Consider the following 20,633-nt stretch of genomic DNA (forward strand, 5'->3'; position numbering starts at 1 on the left):
TGATAATTTGACTGGTTTTATATAGAATCTCTAAATTAATTTTAGGAGAACTAAAACCCTTACAATACAGAATACGGAGTATTTTATTCTATTTATTTAGTTATATAATTTCTCTAAAGGTTTTGTATTTTCCTAAGTAGAGATTTTGCCCATATTTTGTCTGAGTCATTCCTAGATGCTTGGTATGTTTATGTTATAATAAATTTTACCTTTTATACAACTTAAATTTTCCACTGCTGCTGAAATATATAAATATAATTTAGGGTTTTTCCAATTTTTATTATTGCGGTGAGATACACATATCATTTACCATCTTAACCATTTTCAAGCATACATTCAGTGGTATTAAAGACATTTTTATGCTGTGCGACAATCACCACTGTCCATCTCCATAACTCTCTACATCTTATAAGCTGAAATGCTAAACCCATTAAACAATAACTCCCCCCATCCTAGCCCTTGGCAGCCACCATTCCACATTCTGTCTTTATGATTTTGACTATTCTAAGTACTGCATGTAAGTGGAATCGTACAGTATTTACCTTTTTTGTGACTGGCTTATTTCACACAGCATAATATCCTTGAGTTTCATTCATATATATATATATATATATGTTTCATTCGTATATTCATTTATAGCATATATCAGAATTTCCTTCCTTTTAAAGGCTGAATTGTATGCACGAGGGTACTACAAAAAGTTTGTAGAAAATTTTATATTATCTTTCAATTCCATTGCTCCATGAACTTTTTGAGGTTCCCTGGTCTCTACTGCATTTTGTTTATCCACGCATCCATTGACAGACACTTGGGTTGCTTTTGTGCTTCAGCTACTGTGAATACTGCTGCTATCAACACGGGTATGTATACAAATACCTCTTCAAGACCCTGCTTTCAATTATTTGGGGTTTATAGGCAGAAGTGGATTGATGGATCATATAGTAATTCTGTTTTTTACTTTTTTGAGGAACTGCCATGCTGTTTTCCACAGCAGCTGTGGAATTTTACATTCCCACCCACAGTGCACAAGGACTCCAGTTTCTCCACATCCTCGCCAACATTTATTACTTTGTTTTTCGATAGTAGCCATCCTAATGGGAGTAAGTAGTATCTCGCTGTAGTTTTGGTTTGCATTTCCCCAACAGTTAGTGAAGTTGAGCACCTTCTCACATGAGTATGGGCCATTTGTACGCCTTCTTTGAAGAAATGTCTAGTCAACTCTTCTGTCCATTTTTTAAATCAGGTTGCTTGTTTTTGTTGTTGAGTTTTAGGAGTTCTCTATGTATTCTGGATATTAGTCCATTATCAGATATATGATTTGCAAGTATTTTCTCCCATTCTGTGGGTTGCCTTTTCACTTTGCTCACATTGTCATTTGACGCACAAAATTTTTAAATTATCATGAAGCCAAATTTATCTATATTTTCTTTTGTTGCCTATGCCTTTGATGTCATATCCAAGAAATCATTGTCAAATCCTGTGCTGTGAAGATTTTGCCCTGTGTTTTCTTCTAAGAGTTTTATAGTATTAGGTCTTACATTTAGGTTTTTGATCCATTTTGAGTTTTTCGTTTGTTTGGTCAGTTGGTTGTATGTTGGGTTATTCAAGGTACAACTTTTTTCTTCTGCATGTGGATATTTAGTTTTCCCAGCATCATTTGTTGAAAAGACTGTCCTTTCCCCATTGAATAGTCTTGGCACCCTTGTCAAAAGCCATTTGACTGTATATGTGAGCACTCTATTCTATTCAATTGATCATATGTCTGTCTTTACACCAGTAACACACAGTTTTGATTGTTGTATAGCATTATAGTAAGCTTTAAAATCAGGAAGCATGAGTCCTCTCTAATGTTCTTCTTTTTCAAGATTGTTTTGGCCACTCAGGGTCCCTGGAGATTCAATATGAATTTTATTTTTCTATTTCTTTTTCTATTTCTGCAAAAACATCATTGAGATTTTGGTAGGGATTGCATTGAATCTGTAGATCGTCATTATAACAACATTAAGTCTTCTAATCCATGAACAGAGGCTAAATTTCCATTTATTTATGTCTTTAATTCCTTTGGGCAGTATTTTGTAGTTTTCATTGTCTAGGTCTTTTACCTCCTTGGTTAATTCCTAATATTGTACTCTTTTTGGTACCATTGTAAATGAAATTGCTTTTATAATTTCTTTTTCAGGTTGTTAATTGTTTGTGTATATAGAAATGCACCTGATACTGCATGTTGACTTTGTATCCTGCTACTTTGCTGAATTCATTTATGAGTTTTAACAGTTTTTTGTGGACTTTTTAGGATTTTCTACATGTAAGAACATATTATCTGTAAACAGAGATCATTTTACTTCTTCCTTTCAAATTTTGGTGACTTTTATTTCTTTTTCTTGCCCGATTGCTCTGACTAGAACATCCAGTACTGTGTTGAATAGAAGTGGTGAAAGTGGGCATCCTGGCCTAAGATTTTCCTAATCTTACAGGAAAAGCTTCCAGTCTTTCACCATTAAGTATGGTGTTCACTGTGGTTTTTCATGTATGGCTTTTGTTGTGTCGAGGTAGTTTTCCTTCTGTTCTTAGCTTTTGTGTGTTTTAATCATGAAAGTGTGTTGAATTCTGTCAAATACTTTTTCTGCATCCATTTAGATGATCATATGGGTTTTTTCCCCTTTGTTCTGTTAATGTAGTATATTACATTGATCGATTTTCATGTGCTGAATCACCCTTGCATTCCAGGAATAAATCCCATTTGGTCATGGTGTATAATCCTTTTAATATGCTACTGAATTTGGTTTGCTACTATAATTGAGGATTTTTGCATCAATGTACATAAGAGATATTGGCTTGTAGTTTCCTTTTTTCTTTTTTCTTTTTTTTTTTTTTTTTTTGGCAGTTGGCCGGTACAGAGGTACAGGGATTGAACCCCGGACCTTTGTATTAACAGCACCACACTCTAACCATCTGAACTGACTGACTAACCTTGTTTTCTTTTCTTATAGTGTCTTCATCTGGCTTTGTTATCAGGGTAATACTGGACTAATAGAATAATTTAAGAAGTGTTAGCTCCTCTTCAACTTATTTGAAAAGTTTGAAAAGGAATGGTGTTTGTTCTTTAAATGTTTGGTAGAACTCACCAATAAAGCCATCAGGTCTGGGGCTTTTCTTTGTTGAGAGATCTTTTGATTACTGATTCAACTTCCTTGTTAGTTATAGGTCTATACAGATTTTCCATTTCTTTATGATTTAATCTTGGCAGGTTTTGTGTTTTCAGAAATTTTTCCGTTTCATTCTGGGTATCCGATTTGTTGGCATGCAATTGTTAGTGACATTCTCTTATAAACCTTTTTATTTCTACAAAATTGATAGTAATGTCCCCATTTTCATTTCTGATTGTAGTAATTTGAGTCTTCTCTCTTTTTTTGTTACCATACCTAGTTAAAGGTTTGTAATTTTGTTGATCTTTTTAAAGAACCAACTTTTGGTTTCATTAATTTTCTCAATTGTCTTTCTCTTCTCTATTTTATTTGTTTCTGCTCTAATCTTTATTATTTCCTTCTTTCTGCTACCTTTGGGCTGCATGTTCTTCTTTTTCTAGTTCCTTAAGTTGTAAAGCTAGGTTATTTACTTGAGATCTTTCTTCTTTTTTAATGTGTCTATAGCTATTAATTTCCCACTGTGTTTTCTAAGTTTTGGAATCTTGTATTTTTGTTTTTATTTGTCTCCAAATTTCCCTTGATTTCTTCTGTAGTTAGTTGGTTGTTTAAGAGTGTGTTTTTAGTTACTACAATTTTGTAAATTCTCCAGTTTTACTTCTGATATTGATATTCATCCTGTTGTGGTTAGAGAAGATACGCTGAATGATATCTATCTTTTAAAATCTATTAAGGCTTAATTTGTGGCCTGATTTATGGTCTATCCTAGAAAATGTCCCACGTGCACTGGAGGAGTGTGAGTATGCTGCTGTTGTTGGGTAGAGTGTTCCCTATATGTCTGTTGGATCTAGTTGGTTTACTGTGCTGTTTAAGTCCTCTTTTTGCTTAATTATTGTCTGTTTGGTTGTTCTATTCATTAGTGAGAGCAAGTGGGCCACTGAAGTCTCCAACTATTACAGTAGAACTGTCTATTTCTCCCTTCACTTCTATCAGTTTTTGTTTCATATATTTTAAAGGACTGTTAGTAGGTCCATAAATGTTTATAATTGCTCTATATTCTTGTTGTATTGAAATTTTTATTAATATATAATGTCCTTCTTTGTCTTTTATAATCTTTTTTGGTTTAAAGTCTATTTTGTCTGATGTTAGTATAGTCACCTTTGCTGTCTTTTAGTTACTATTTGCATGGAATATCTTTTTCCATACTTTTGCTTTCAATCTATTTGTGTCTTTGGATCTAAAGTGAATCTATTGCAGACAGCATGCAGTTGGAATATGTTTTTTATCCAATCTGCCAATCTTTCCATTTTGATGGAAGAGTTTAATCCATTTACATTTAAAGTAATTACTGATAAGGAGGGACTTACTTCTGTCATTTTGCTGTGTCTTCTATATGCCTAATAGCATTTTTGTCCCTCATTTCTGCATTATTGTTTTCCTTTGTGTTTAGTTGATTTTTTTTTTGTAGTGAAACATTTAAATTCCTTTCTCATTTCCTTTTGTATATATTCTATAGCTGTTTTCTTTGTGGTTACCATGGGAATTACATTTAACATCATAACACTACAACATTCTACTTTGAATTCATACCAGCTTAACTTCAATCACATACAAAAACTCTGGTTCTTTAAAAGCTCCATCCCTATCCTTTTTGGTTGTCGATGTCACAGAATTACATTTTCATACACTTTCCACCCAAAAACATAAACTAATAATTCTTTTAAATGCCTTAGTCTCTTAAATCATGTAGAAAACAACAAGCAGAATTATAAACCATTGTTGCAGTAAAGCTGGCTTTTGTAATTACCCACATATTTACCTTTATTGAGATTTTTATTTCTTCATGTGGCTTCAAGTTACTATCTAGTGTCCTTTTATTTCACCCTGCAGGACTCCCTTGAGCATTTCTTGCAGGGCAGTTCTAGTGGTAATGAACTCCTCAGCTACTTGTTTATCTGGAAATGTCTTAATATTTCTCCCTCAGTTTTAAAGAATATTTTTGCTGAACGTAGGAGTTTTGGTGGACAGTTTTGTTTTTTTTTTTTATCTTTTAGCACTTTGAATATATCAGCCTGCTGCCTTCCAGCCTTTGAAGTTTCTGATGAGAAACCTGCTGATAACCTTATTGAGAATCTCTTTTATGTGATTAGTAACTTCTCTCTTGCTGCTTTCAAGATTTTCTCTTTGTCTTTGGATTTTGAAAGTTTGATTATAATGTATCTCAGCATGGGCCTCTTTGAGTTCATTTTACTTGGAGTGTGTTGACCCTCTTAGTTTTTTTTTTTTTTTTTTCTTTTTTTTGGTGGCTGGCTGGTACAGGGATCCAAGATCCAAACCCTTTGGCCTTGGTGTTATAACACTGTGCTCTAACCAGCTGAGCCAACCGTCCAGCCAAAGTTTTATATTCATGTCTTTCATCAAAGCTGGGAAGTTTTCAGCTATTATTTCTCCAAATATTCTCTCTTCCTTCTCTCTATCTCTTCTCTTTCTGGGGTTCTCAAAATGAATATATTGGTCCACTTGATAGTGTCCCAGAAGTTCCTTAGGCTCTGTTCACTTTTCTTTAATCTTTTTCTTTGTGCTCCTCACACTCAGCAGGTTTCATTGTCCTATCTTCAAGTTTGCTGATTATTTCCTCTGCCTGCTCAAATCTGCCTTTGAATTCCTCTAGTGAATTTTTTACTTCAGTTATTCTAATTTTCAGCTCCAGAATTTCTCTATTGTTTCTTTCTAGGTTTTCTATCTCTTTGTTAATATTTCCATGTTGTTCATACAGCTATATCTTTCCATTCTCCACATTTCCTGATCTGCCATTAGGTCTTTTTCAGGAACAGTTCTGTTGATTTATTTTTTCCTTTGAATGGGCCATACTTTCCTGTTTCTTTGTATGCCTTGTAATTTTTGTTGATGTTGTTGAAAACTGGACGTTTGAATCTAGTAATGTGGTAACTGGAAATCAAATTCTTCTCCTTACCCAAGGTTTGCATTTTTTGTAGTTTGTTATTGTTACTGTAGGCTGTCTCTGTGCCAAAGATTAGCCTGAAGTGTAAACTTAAGTTCTTTTCAGGTCTTTTCTCAGCCTGTACCTTTCCTTGGGCACATAGTCACTTTCTAGTTTCCCCTGTTTATGCAGTTACTTTTGAATGCCCCAGTCTTTTTTTTTTTTTTTAAACATGACGGGTAAGGGGGTCTTAACACTTGACTTGGTGTTATCAGCACCACGCTCTCCCAAGTGAGCTAATGCGCCATCCCTATATAGGGATCTGAACCCGTGGTCTTGGTGTTATCAGCACCACACTCTCCCAAGTGAGCCACGGGCCGGCCCTGAATGCCTCAGTCTTTAATGTCTGGCTCCCAGAAGGGAAAAAAGAGGAAAATGATGTGGGGAGAAGGGCACTCCCTTTAAATCCCCTAGATGTCACTTCAACCAGAGTGGGAGCCAACAACAATGGAGGGAGGTGCAACAACAGTGGCTGTGAGCCTATCAGTCTGCACTTCTGTAATCAGAAGCAGCAATCAGTGATCAAAGCACAGGTCTCTGATATTTGGAAGAAAGGCTCCTTTTGCCCACCCTGGCTCCCATAGCTGTGTGCAAGTTGCTCCAGGAACACATGCACATCTTCCTGCCACAGGGCTGGGAGTGGGGGATGTGTAGATGCCACTGTGCTAAGAGCTGAAATTGACTGAAATTAACCACAATAATCACCAAACCTTCCCCTGGAAGTTGCAAGCTTTTATTAGACTCCAGAGTTCCATACTTTACCAGTGCATCTGTCTAGCTGGGGAGACATATTCCTGGTGCTTCCTACTCTGCAATCTTCCCAGAGTCCCACTTACAACTGAGTTTTATATAGTGAATTTAAATTCAGTATTTTTGCTAAATGCTTATTAATTCTAACAATTTATTTGTAGATTCTTTTAGATTTTCTAAGGATATGATTATATCATCTGAGAAATTTGAAAGTTTTGTTTTCCTCTTTCCAAACTTTATACATTTTAGTTATTTTTCTTACCGTATTGTATTGGCTAGGATCTCCAGTGTACTGTTCAATAAAGGTATTGATAATAGACATCTTGTCTCACAATTTCAAAATGAAAAGCTTTCAGCCTCTTACCATTAAGTACATGTTTTGCACTATACATTTTGTAAATAGCCTTTATTGAATTAAATTTTCCTTCTATTTCTAGTTTGCAAAAAATTTTTGGAACTTGAATGAATGTGGAATTTTATCAAATCCTCCTTTTTGAGTACCTATTGAAATAATTATAATTTTTCTCCAGTGTATGTATAATATTCCATAAATTATGTTAGATATTAAATACTTTATTACAAAATAGACTTTCTGTTAGATGGTTTTGCCCAACTGTAGGCTACTTTAAGTGTTCTGAACACATTTAAGATAGGCTAGGCTAAGCTATGATGTTCAGTAGGTTAGGTGTAATAAATGTATTTTTGACTTTCCATATTTTCAGCTTACAGTAGGTTTGTTGGGATGTACCCCATCGTAAGTTAAGGATCATCAGTATGCTATTTAATTATCATTTGTTCAAACTATTTTTTAATTTTCATTATGATATATATTTTGGCTCATGGGTTAATTCGAAGTATATTTCTTAATTTCTAAACATGGGAATTTTCTACTTACCTCTCTCTGGTTGATGTCTAGCATAAATGAATTGTGATAAAAGAATATACATTACTTATCAATCCTTTAAAAATTGAAACTCTCCTAATTTTTCAATACGTGGTCAACTTTTCCAGGTGTCCCATGTTTTCTTGACAAGAGTGTCTGCTCTTCAGTTGTTGGACTTGGAGTCCTTGATTCATACTCATCTTTTTACTTTCAATCTTTCTGTATCTCTAAGTTTTAGATGTGTCTTTTGCGCAGGATTCTGACCTCTATCCACTAGTCATGCGAGGCTTCCAAAAGTTCCACTCAGCTTCTCAGCTGCCCCTTCAAGACTGAAAAACACACTCAGAGTCGAAGCAGTCTGGAGTGCAGGGCTTTGACTTTCTGTCTCCTGTTCTTCTCAAATCTCCATCTGGTATTTCCTGTCTAACTAGTCGGCTCTTTGATGCTTTTAATGAGATGCTTTTCATATTTTCCATATTTTTGTTGTTCTCATAGGAAAGATTGTTTCAAATTGCTTTGATCATCAAGGAAGGTGGAGAAATTCCCAGGGAGAGGAAAGAGACTGCTTTTGACCTGGTTTTCAAAATCACTAATTAGTTACCTCTGAACAGTAGGAAGATGTATATATTTCCTCCAAACTTTATAAAAGGTAGTAACAAGAACAAAGAGATAAGGGCCCGCCCATGGCTCACTTGGAGAGCGTGGTGCTGACAACACCAAGTCAAGGGTTCAGATCCCCTTACCGGTCATCTTTAAAAAAAAAAAAAGAACCAAGAGATAGCCTGTGCCTTCCTTCTGAAGATTACAGTGAGATTTATAAAATGAGACACCAAAAGAATGTGAAGTCCCCACATAGGCCACGAAGGGCAAGAGTCCCCTGCTAGAGGTGGGACTGGGCTGAGCTAGCTCTTGAGTGAAATGTGGCCCCAGCAGCTATTGTCTGGATGATGGTCAGGAGAGAATTCTTGGAGCTTGTCCTGATTCAGACCTTAAATTGTATCACAAGACAAGGCACATGAATTTAATGGCCACAGGTGGGAAGAAGGGGCAAAAATACCAGCAACTGCTTCTGTGATTAAAATGATGAACAAAGCAGGCAGCACCTGGATTTGAACCAGGGATCCCTTGATCTGCAGTCAAACACTCTACCCCTGACCTATACCCCCACTTATGTGTAACTTCTCTTTAGCGCCTTTTCATCTATGGCGCTGCAACTAGTATATCTACTTATTTACAATTCAGTGTTTTTTCTGCATGTTCCAGAAACTGGCAAGCCACTCCACTACAGTCTGCCCTCCCTGCTTTCCCTCTCCAACCTTAACTAGTCGCATCACTCCAGCCCTCTTCTTTCTCACATTGCGGTAAGGACGCCCACCTTTAAACGTGGAAAGGACATTTGACTCTAGTATTTTTCCATAAGTCCACACGGAACAATGAGACAAGGGCTGCTAGTCCCACGTTTTTAATGAAACTCACACTCAGTCCAGGGACAGGCTCCTCCACACTCCAAGGCTTTAAGGAGGGGCTCATTATTTCTCTCATCCATTTATTCATTCAACAAACACTCACGGAGCTTGTTAGGCGACAAGCCTTGTCATCCATGTTGAGGACACAGAGACACATAAGAACATTGCCCTCGTTCCTCAGACAGTTTTAGTCCAGATGGAAGACAAACCCATGAACCAAAACGTTTCCACAGAAGTTGCAGTAGCCTGTGGGAGCAGGCGTGGGGAGCTACCCTGCCTGGGGAGTCCAGAGGGGCTTCCTGGAGGAGATGACAAGGACAACAGATGACAAGGATGCCAGATGAAGAAACTGGGGAGGCCTTCAGGACAAGGGAGGAATAAGAGCAAAGGTAAAAATAAAAGCGTGGAAAGGGGAGGTCAAGTGTGTCTGGAACTCAGTGAGGCTTGAGACTGATGTGACAGGAAGGCGTCCACCCAGCAAGCACTTTGGAAGGCTGGATTTCCACCACCATGAGTGAGACTCACAGTCGCTGCCCTTGGAGGAAAGCTTGTGACACACCCATGGCAAGCCACCTGGATGAACCCTCACAGCCACACTGCTGTCTCTTTCTAAATACAAGTACATGGTCTTGGCCAGAATAGAATCCAGGTCCGGAGGGCACCAAAGCACACGGTTAACACAGTACAGTTAATACGAGAGATGCTGGGTGGGGGTTAAGGACCAAGATTGGTGACAAGGGCAATTATTTGCCTCCTTGTAAGTTTTACTCTTTGGCATCTAAAAGTGACTCTAGCAAGGGGGCACCTGGATTTGAACCAGGGACGCCTTGAACTACAGGCAAATGGTCTACCCGTGAGCTCTGCCCCATGGCTTATTTGTAGGTCACAATTGCACCCTTTGAAGTGTGTGGCAGACTGCTGTTTCTGGACTCTTCCAGCCAAGTTCTTTGTAGGCGCAGCCTGGCCCGTGACAGCCTGGCCCTCACTGTCCTCACTCACTCACTGGTCCACCCATAAACACCTACTGACCATCGGCCATGCACCAGGCACATCCTTACCTCTGCCACCCTGTTCGTCTGCCCTGCAGAGGGCGGTCATTGGCTTCCTCATCTTAACAGCACCCTGCTCCGCCTCCTCCTTTCCTGCACTTGGGCGCTGGGGAGCAGAGAGGTCTCTGCAGGGACAGAGGAGCAGGTCTGGAACAAGAACCTGGCCACACCCCCACACTCCGAGACACAAGGTGAACCCCTTTCTCCCTTCCCGCCATATGCATCGTTCACTCAACCCCCTACAACCTGCTAAATATTGTGGAGAGGTAAGGTGAACCCGCTCCAGATTCCCTCTCAAGGAGAAAACTAATTTGGGGGGTGTGGGGTGACACCATGATCACCAGCTTGTGGCCGCACAGGGCACAGAAGACTGGGTTTTAAGACTCACAGCAGAGGGCAGGGAGGAGTGTGGGGACGGGGTGTGTGGGATCGAGCCAAGACGGACCCCTGATTGGTGGAGAAGCCAAAAGGGCTTTGGTTCCCCTGTGAACCCTTCCCAGTGCCCCGCCTGCCTGTCCTCTCCCCGTAGAAACAGTCCCCGACAAAGTCTGTGCTGCCCACAAGAACCTGCCAAGTAGCTTTTTTGTGCAGAATTATCAACGAGGGTCCCTGACACCCTTGGCACTGGCTGTGCCAAGTTCACCCAACACTCTGAAGTAATTTCATACTCACCATGCTGTCTTCTTTTTTCAAGGCCACTTCAGCATGACAGAATTGACTGGATTGACCCAAGGGCGTGCTATTTTTAGTTCCAACTGGCCCCAGGAGAAGGGGGTGTCAAACTAGCCAGCCCACTCAGCTGCAGGAGCTGGAACTGGTCCCTGAGCTGAGTGTCCCAGGCCCAGCCCCCTCCAGGACAGAACCTCTCCCTCGCCAGCCTTGCCTGGGCACCTTTCCCCTGGCAGTGAGCCCACTCCCGGACCTCCAGCCCCCCGTCTCCACCACGCCATCTCTTTCTGCCCCCCATAACACTCAGGGGGTCTGGGGGGACTTGTTTGAGCAGCTCTGTTTGGAAACAGTGCCCCAGGCTCTGAGGGACAGGAAGGCAGAGGGAGCCCAGGAGAAGAGAGAGAAGCTTAGGCTTGGTCCCTTGGGAGGTAGGACAGAAAGGAAGACACATAGAGGACACTGTGAGGACAGAGCCCACGGGAGAGGTGGAACCACTGAGACGCTGGCTGGGAAAACAAGGTGCTCCGACATGGTTTTCAGTCGACTGTGGTTACCAAGAAAGAAACCGTAGCTAAGCATAGTTTCAACTTACTCAGGAAAGCAAGAAACGTGGGCTCTCAGCAGTGGAGTTTTCAACCTGTCTAAGTGGCGGTCACAGTGGTGGCGGGAGAGACGGCAGGGTCCAAGGGTCCCCCAGCCCTTTGTTAGACCCGAGGTGCAAAGGTCACTGTTGTTACTGCTGTTTTATGCCAAGGAAAAATTTGCAATTTTTACATCATCATCTCATAAAACAGAATTTTTTTTAAAAATTTATGTAGCAAGTCTTATAAATTTTTTAGCGTTATGTCATATTTCCAACAGTTAGAGAAAATTGGTATTCTTTCTGAGGTTGAGGGACGGTGGTGTGACTTTAAGACAGGCAAAAATTCCTTAGCTCTGACACCAAAAGCTCAACTGATGAATTGGACTTCATTAAAACTGACAACGTTTGCTCTTTGAAAGACACTGTTAAAGGAATGAAAGGACAAGTCAGACTGGGGGAATATTTGCAAACTGCGTATCTGATGCAGGGCTTGAACCCATAATGTATAAAGAACTCTGGAGTCTCAATTATAAGAAAACAACCCAAATGAAAAAATGCACGGAAGATCTAACAGACACCTCACCAAGGAAGATAGATGATGACTGTAAACATATAAAAATATGCTCACCATCATTAATAATTAGGGAAGTACAAATTAAAACCACAGTGAGATACCGCTAAATGACATTAGAATGTAAATCAGAAAGACCAACCATAACAAGTGTTGGCAAGGACGTGGGGCAGGTGGAACCCTCATGTCGTGTTCGCGGTAATGTGAAATGCTACAGTCACTTTGAAAACAGTTTGGCGGTTTCTCCAAAAGTTAAACATACATCTACTCTATGGCCCAGCTGTTCCACTATTTACTCACGAGTAGTGAGAGCATGCAGCCCTACACTTCTGCACGAACTGTCCACAACTGTGTTTGCTCAAGCCAAAAACTCAGAACAACTCAAATTTTATCAACAGGTGAAAGGATAGACAAATCGTGGAATATGCATACAGGGAATGCTGCTCACCAATAAAAATGAACGAGCTATGAACATATACAACAACAGAAATGGATCTCAAAAATTGTCTTGAGTCAAAGAAGTCAGACCACAACAAAACCCAGAGTACCTATGGTGAGATTCCATCTATGTGAGATTCTGGAACATGCGAGCTCCTCTGTGGAGAGAGAGCAGGTCATGGGGGGCTGGGGAGAGGCAGTATTTAGGGAAATAAGGAAATGATGCTTTGCCTGGAGCGGGAAGGCAGGGGTGGGGTGCAGCGCTCCATTTCCTCTCGGTCCCCAAAGCCTTGCAAGGCCGGGACCCCGCACCCCGTCGCGTGGAAGAGCTTCTGCTTTCGCCCCGGGAGGGGGTCTTAGGGAAAGCCGAGCACGCCCCGCTGATTCACCGCAGCCCGCGCAGTCCCCGGCAGCGCCCTGAGCCCCTCGGGAGGTCCCGCCAGGCTGGTTGTCGTCGTCCCGCCCCGCCCCGCTGGCCTCGCTCCGGCCGTGGTCCCCGCCGCCCCAGCCCCGCGGGCGGTCGCGCTGTCGTTCCCTCGCGCTCGCTCCGCAGCGCCGCCTGCTGGGCGCCCGGCCGTCGTGCAGCGTCCCCAGGCGCCCCCGCGGCGCGTCTCCTGCCCCGCCCCAGGCCTGAGCCCCCGGCTGAACTCGGGGGGTTCCGCGTCCGTGTTGAGGAGCCTTCCCGCCGTGGTCCCTCTGGGCCTTGACCTCGGCTCTGCTTTGGCCAGAGGACACATCTGGGACCGGGTCGTCACTAGCAACTTTGCCGCCTCTAGAAACGTTGAACTCTGGGACCCCTCGTCCCCGCCTGTCCCCATCTCTGATGCGTCCCTCCCCCACCTCCTGCTCCTTCCCCCCCCCCCCCCCGTCTGGTTGGCCTTTTGATGTTGACATCCGCGGGTGTTGTCATGGGTCCTAGGAGGGGCAGGACGGCGGGGATGGAGCTGCGTGGACTCCGGCTTCTAGAAGAACCGGCGTGTGTGAACAAAACCTTGGCCTCGGGGCATGCTGGGAAGACGGTAGAGTGACACCGCACCTCTTGAAAGGTCCTCTTAGATCTGTGTCCTCACCAGTCATTTCTCTTCTCCACTAGGCCAGTCTCTACCTGCCCCTCTCCCTTGTCCCAGGACGTCTGTGTCAACAACTGATAAACATGAAAATCACTCCTGTGCATTTCTGGGCCCTGTTGCTTGGGAAATTGCCGTCTAAACTTCTGCCTTTGCACCAAAATCCTTCTAAAATTAAAAATGGGATACCCTGGATGGGAAACCTTCATAATGCACAGCCAAGGACTCTACCACTGAACTATATATAACCCCAGTGTAAAATAAGTTATTCTATTGCTACATTTTGTGTGACCAGCCACACCAAGGCTCCCGAGACGCACTGACTGACCATTATATTGGCTCTCTATGTAGCCGAGAGGCTAGTTATCCAGGGACCTCACTGCCTGCCGTCCACCTCCACCACACGCTGACCACGACAGTCACACCCAGGACTCCTGCCTTCCCTCGGCATCCCTGAAACTCCAAGATGGATTGCTTTAGTGCCACACGGAGCCCCTTGCTGTTGGATGACTGCTTCTCATGCCCCGTGGGACCTCCGCACATGACCCACCAGGCCATCTGCCCTCACTCTGGGGGTGAGGCACGGCCTTGGGCAGTCCTTGGTAGCCCCTCTCTTGGGACCCAGCAGGGGAGCCTGGCCATGACCCTGATCTGGAACCAGAGACTTCTCCTTGCGCTGAGGTCTGCACTTCAATGACCAGGTCCCATGGGATGCATTTGCCTTTGGGAGACACCCACGGGGACCTCACCCACTGGGCACTGCCCTTCCCCAGGTGACCTGCGGTCAGCTCTCTGCCTTCTCAGGCCGCCTCTGTCATCTGTTTGGGGAAGGGCACCCACGTCAGTGGGAGGACAGTGAGGATGAAGCTGCTGTGAATTCTGGTCTCTGGGAGACCTGAGTTATCCTGTGAAAACAAAGGGAACTCCCAGCAATGAAGTGAGCATATGCTAATAATAACTAGGGCCCTGGAGTCGGAGAGAACTGGGCTTGTATTCAGACCTAGTCTGTTTGCTTGTTTGTTTAGAGTTCCTTGCTTTTCTTTTCTTTTTTTAATTAGCATATTCATTGTTACGAATCATACTTATTCTTTATGCCCCTTATCCAATCTCTCCCTGTCCCCTGCCCCCTCTAATAAACATAGATTTCTCTCTCCTTCTGATAGAGGAACCATTTCTCTGTTGATTTCTGCCTAGATGACCTGTCCCATGCTGGGAGGTGGGTTCAGGTCCCCACTGTTACCGTACAGCAGATGCTTCTTCTGTTACTCTGGAGTGTGATTTGTGGAGAGAGAAGTTCCCATTTTTTTTCTTTTCCTTTTTTTTTTTTTTTTGGTCTCCGCTGGTGACTCTCCTTTGGTCAGTGCATTTGAGTGTCCAGTGGGCCATCTGCACGGTGGCTGTGGCGACTGCTATGGCGACTAGTCTCTTTTGCAGCAGCCGTGGGTGGTGGGCTACCCGCGTGGAAATGGTGTTTTTGGTGTGCTCTTTACCTGGTTACAGGTGCATTTGGCTTCCCCCAGCTCTCTGCCTCCAGACCTAGTTTAAAACATGGTTTTTCCACTTACTAACTGTGGGACCCTAAGTAAGTCATTTAACCTCACTGAGCCTCTATTTCCATATCGTCAATGTGGGGATAACAATAGTGCCTGTTCCTGTGGTCGTTATGGTTATTAAATGAGAAAGAGCACTTAAAAGCATCTGGAACAAAGTAAACTCTCAATAACCTTTAGTTCTCAAAACTATTGATAAAATGCTATGAAATAAAAAAAATTTTTTAAACGCAGCCTCAACAGCCACGAACTTTTGACAAATCACAGTTCATCAACACTTCTTAAAATGGCAAAGAATTGGAACCAACCTAAATGTCCAAACTTGGGAGAACCGTGGGAGTCAAGGTGTAGCAAGGGACGAGGCCGTCCCAAAGGCACCTCTCCCTGTCTTCCTAGCCCCTCTCCATATGGTCTGTTGCTTCCCTGGCCTCAAAGGACAATTCCACATTCCACAGTCCCCAAGCCAGATCCTTCTAAGCCTAGTGTGCATGTCACTGCCTCTGCGGAGACACCGCTCCCTGCACCTCTGGCTCCCCGGACCTCTGACACACCTGCCTCATCAGGCAGATCCAGAGTCACTGCCACACCTCTCAGCAGGGTCGTGCCACCTCTCTGTATCCACAGTGGCCGCATCTGTGCTGAGAAGTCAGGCAGAGGCTAGGACAATTCGCCTGAATCCTGCAGCATCATATCACCCATAGTCACATTTGGTGCCTGGGCTTAGAGCAACTTGACCATGTAAGGAGGGGAGAATCCAAGCCTGTTGCAGCCGCACTGCAGGATTGCAAAAGCGCGAGGGGCCCAGTAAAGAGGAGAGAGAACTCGCCTCTGGCATGGGCAAAATACTCAGCAAACAGAGGTCACTGATGAACTCGATAAAGGCTGCTTCCGTGGGTCAGGTAAAACGGAAGCTGGGCTGGAGAGGGAGGTACAGACGTGGAGTCGGTGAATAGAGAGGATGGTTTTGAGTAGTTTTGCTGGGAATGGGGAACAGAAAAATCAGGTGGGAGCTGGAGAGGTCAGGAGGTTAAGAGAGACTTTTTTGGGAACACAGTTGATTGCACATATCTGTGGGGTACAGAGTTGAATAGTATTACCTGTGCGCGATGTGTGAGGCTCAGGTCAGGATAATTAGTATATTCAACATTACACCATGCAATCAATTTTTGTGGCCCTTGACCTGTGCTCCCTTACCCCTCCCCCTCCCCCATCCCCACCTCCCGTAACCTCAGTTCTGTTCTCTCCTTTTGAAAGTTCAACATTTTATTACGGTTATTGTATCTTTCTTTTTTTTATTTATTTGTTCATTTTTTAGCTCCCACTTATGAGTGAAGACATGTAGCATTTCTCTTTCTGTGCCTGGCTTATTTTGCTTAACATGATTTTCTCTAAGTTCATCCATGTTGTTGCAAATGGCGGCATTTCATTCTTTTGTATGGCAGAGTAGTATTCCGTTGTGTAAATATACCACATTTTTCTTATCCGGTTGTCTGACGATGGACGTTTAGGTTAGTTCCAATTCTTGGCTATTGAATATACAGCTGCAATAAACACGTGGGTGCCGATGTCCCTTCAACATGGTGGTTCCCATTCCTTTGAGTATCTGCAGTGGGATTGCTGGATCACATGGCAGCTCTATCTGTAGTTGTTGGAGGAACCTCCATACTGTTTTCCATAATGGCTACAGTCCCACCAACAGTGTAGGAGGGTCCCCTTTCTCTGCATCCTCACCAGCGTTTGCTATTTTCTGTCTTTTTCATAATGGCCAGTCTGACTGGGGTGAAACAATATCTCAGGGTGGTTTGATTTGCATTTCCCTGATGATTAGTGATGTGGAGCATTTTGTCATGTTTCTATTGGCCATGTGTATGTCTTCCTTTGAGAAATGCCTATTCAGCTCCTCATTTTTTAATCGGTTATTTGTTTTTTTACTGTTAAGTTGTTTGGGTTCCTTGTACATTCTGGATAATAATCCTTTGTCGGATGTATAGTTTGCAAATATTTTCTCCCACTCAGTTGGTTGTCCTTTCGCTCTGCTAGTTGCTTCTTTTACTGTGCAGAAGCTTTGTAGCTTGATATAATCCTTTTGTCACCTGTGCTTTGGGGGTCATATTCATAAAGTCTTTGCCCAGTCCTACTTCCTGACATGTTTCCCCTGTGTTTTCTTTTAGGAGTTTGATAGTTTCAGGTCTTATATTTAAGTCTTTAATCCATTTTGAGTTGATTTTGGTGCATAGTGAGAGGTACGAGTCTAGTTTCATTCTTCTACACATGGAGCTCCAGTTTTTCCCAGCACCACTTATGGAAGAGGCAGTCTCTTCCCCAGTGTGTGTTCTTGGTGCCTTTGTCAAAGGACATCACAGACGCGAGGGAGGCAGTTGCAGCCACCGGCCTCTGCTGCCCCCACGAGGTGAGAGACTTTTTAAAGGTGGGCACTATTAAGGCATGTTTGCATGCCTCTGTCATACTCCTGTAGAGAGGGAGAAATGGTGCAGGAGAGAGAAGACATCATGGCAGCACAGTGCTTGAGAAGGCCGGGGGTGGAATGTAATTCACGAGTGACAGGTGGGCCTTGGTGAGAGCGGGAACACCTCCTCTCAACAGAGGAGAAGGCAGATTCTGTGAGTACAGATGGAGACTGGTTGGTTGCAATTGATGGAAGAAAAGTGAAGATGGTTCTCATCCCATTGCCTCAATTTTCTGAATATTCAAGATTTTCAGCTACAGTAGAAGATGGGAGGGAGAGTTGAGGGTTTGAGAAGAGCACAGAAGCGGTGAAGGACCAAGCTCACTGTAAGAACCCAAATGCCCCAAGGGATCACACCCTGATCACATAAGTCCTTCTCGGCCACACCCCATCATGGCGCTGGTTGCCCTTCTCTTCCGCATTCTCCTTCCCACCGGCGCGAATCACACGCCAATCAGCTCACCCCCCCCCCAAGCCCCATGCCTATGCTAAATAGGGATTGTATTTTGAACCAATCAGCTTTCCCTTAAAGCCCTATATATATGTGTGTGTGTGCTGCCTAATAAAGGAGCTCTCTCCGGTGGATCGTCAACTGGTGTCGTTGACTCGTCCTATCACTCGCCCAGCGAGGATAAACGCGGACCAGAGACCTGGGTCGCAGGTGAGTCTAGTCTGCACAGCTGGGTGGTTTTCCCCAGCAATGTCCCGCTGCTCAGCTGTGAGCGTGGAACCAGCAAATACCTGGTGAGCAGAACAGAGGGAGAGGGGCAGGGCAGGCAGGGGTATTTGCAAGTGTGATGGCTGCACTGGGCTGGGAGGGGAGGCCACCAGGGGAGGGAGTGGCGGGGAAATGACATGGGCGATGGAGAGGGGTCTTGACGAGGTCAGAGGAGAGAAGGTGGTGGTCAGCACTGCACGGAAGTCAAGACCTCAGAGGTAGTAGCGTGACTGGTGACCACAAGGTGTGCATTTCAGATTCCTACCGTGTATTCAACAGTGCTTAGCTTAGGGCCACCTGCCACCCACGGGTCAATGTGCCCCTTGAGAACAGGATCCTGCCTTACTTTTGTTATGAATGCCAGCCCTGAGCCCAATCCTGGTACATAGTAAGTGTTTGATAGGTATTTGTTGAATGAATGAATGAATGGAAACTAAATCCTGCATAACTGCTGTGCTAAGTGCTTCCACCTTCTCTAAACAAGAAATGGAGAAGCTTATTTGAGTTTAATGCAGAACAAAGGACAGAACTCAGGCCAGGCAGCTGAACTACAAATAAAAGATTCCAGGTATCTCCTTAAAAGTTCAGTGTTTTTCCATAAGATTTTATTCCTTAGAACCTGGTGCTGACAAACAATTACACCAGTCCCATGTGCCCACATTCTCCCCGAGCTGCTTCAACGAGGGCGCCCTTCTCAGAACCGGACCTGGAGAAGAGGCGGGAGTGGCCTTGGGGAAAAGGAAGGGACAGTGGAGGTCACGTGGGGAGAAGGAGAATGGGATGAAGGGGGTCACTGGCTAGTTGGTGCTTCCACAGACATGTATCGAGACCCTACCATGGTCAACCTGTCCCAGGTGCTGGGGACCCCTCGCTGATTAAGGCTTCCTCTGGGCACCCAAGGAGCAAATGGTCCAGAGAACTGTCGCCACTGCAGATACAGCTGCCAAGGGACAGAAGATCCTCGCCTAGTCTCAGGCCTCCAGGAGAGGTCTCGGCGGCCAAGGGCTCTTTGGGGCTTGAGCCTCCTGTGCAGAGCAACAGAGTGCAACGCTGTTCTTGTTGATGTCTCTGTGCCCAGCACGGGAGAAGGGAAAGCAAAGATTGCAGGGCTGTGGGACTAGACCTCCAGGTTAGGCAGAACGTGAGGAGGAGCAAAGGTCGCTGGCTCAGCTCACCCACCACCTCATTAGCCCAGTGCCCCTTCTTCCCCTCTGGCCTCCATCAGCCAAACGCCGCTGGGCCAAGCAAGGCTTTGTTTCAACTCTCGGTCTGGTCCTATTGCGCCCTCTGGCGGACGTCCGTTGTTTCTGTGCACCCAGCATCTAATCCTCCAGCTCCTCTGGATTCTCCCATTGCTTCCCCTTTGTCACCACCTTTTTCCACAAATACTGTCTCCCAAAAGATGAACTCTGAGAGTGGAGAAAACAAGGGGGTACCCGGACTTGAACCAGGGACCTCTTGATCTGCAGTCAAATGCTCTACCACTGAGCTATACCCCCTGCTGGGATAAGGATTCTTATAAATATTATTTCAGCTTTACAGTCATGTTTTATTACCATGACAGTCAGTGGCAGAGATTCAACTTCAAACACCACAAAGTAAAAGAAGAAATTTATTGGGTCACAATGTTACCAAACCCCAGTCCGGCTGCCTGCCCCCATACAAAAGCCCTGGGTTGGCTCACCAAAATCTGTTACCCCAGGCATCCAGCTCCTGTCTGAGGCTCAGCAAAATCTTGTTACTGAACCCAAGTCCAGCTGCCTGCCCCAAACAAAAAACAAACAACTTAAAAGTCAGATGCTGGTGAAAATGGAAGTCGGTTCTTATTCAGGAACAGCGGTGACCTGAGAAGAGATGTCAGGCTCACCCATCTCCCTATCAACCTGAAGGACAGTGGCCAGACTAAAGCCATCTCAAAGACTCAGATTTACTGAGGGGTTTTTAAAGACGGGGTCAAGGGAATGGAATGTAAGAAACGAAAAGCAGAAGGGAGGGGTCGTGTAAGGGGCCAGGCGCGAATTCTCACCGAGGCTCCTCTGGCTTCTGCTCCCGTCCTTGCTGTTGTCTCAGGGTCCTGCTGGAGGGTGGGGTCAGCACAGCTTTACTGATGTCGCCTTTGGTTTCTCAGGGTCTGGATAGTATGTGTCTCGTGGCAAGTTTGCAGCTCCAGGCTGACTGGAAAACCACTTTACATTTATGTAATAAGGTCATCATGCCCCATAACCAAGATTCAAAATATCAAATAACCATGGAGAAAAGAGAGAACTCAGAGAAGCGC

The 20,633-nt window shown here is 44.0% G+C and overlaps 1 non-coding gene across 1 annotated transcript; it reads right to left on the reverse strand.

Annotated features, from left to right (window-relative positions):
* Window positions 1-19,782: 19,782 nt before the first annotated feature.
* TRNAC-GCA (transfer RNA cysteine (anticodon GCA)) lies at window positions 19,783-19,854 on the reverse strand. Its single transcript has one exon. It is a non-coding gene; the product is annotated as a tRNA-Cys (tRNA).
* Between the last annotated feature and the right edge of the window lie 779 nt (window positions 19,855-20,633).

This window comes from Cynocephalus volans, chromosome 6, assembly GCF_027409185.1.
Source record: "Cynocephalus volans isolate mCynVol1 chromosome 6, mCynVol1.pri, whole genome shotgun sequence".
In the NCBI taxonomy this organism is placed as follows: Eukaryota; Metazoa; Chordata; class Mammalia; order Dermoptera; family Cynocephalidae; genus Cynocephalus; species Cynocephalus volans.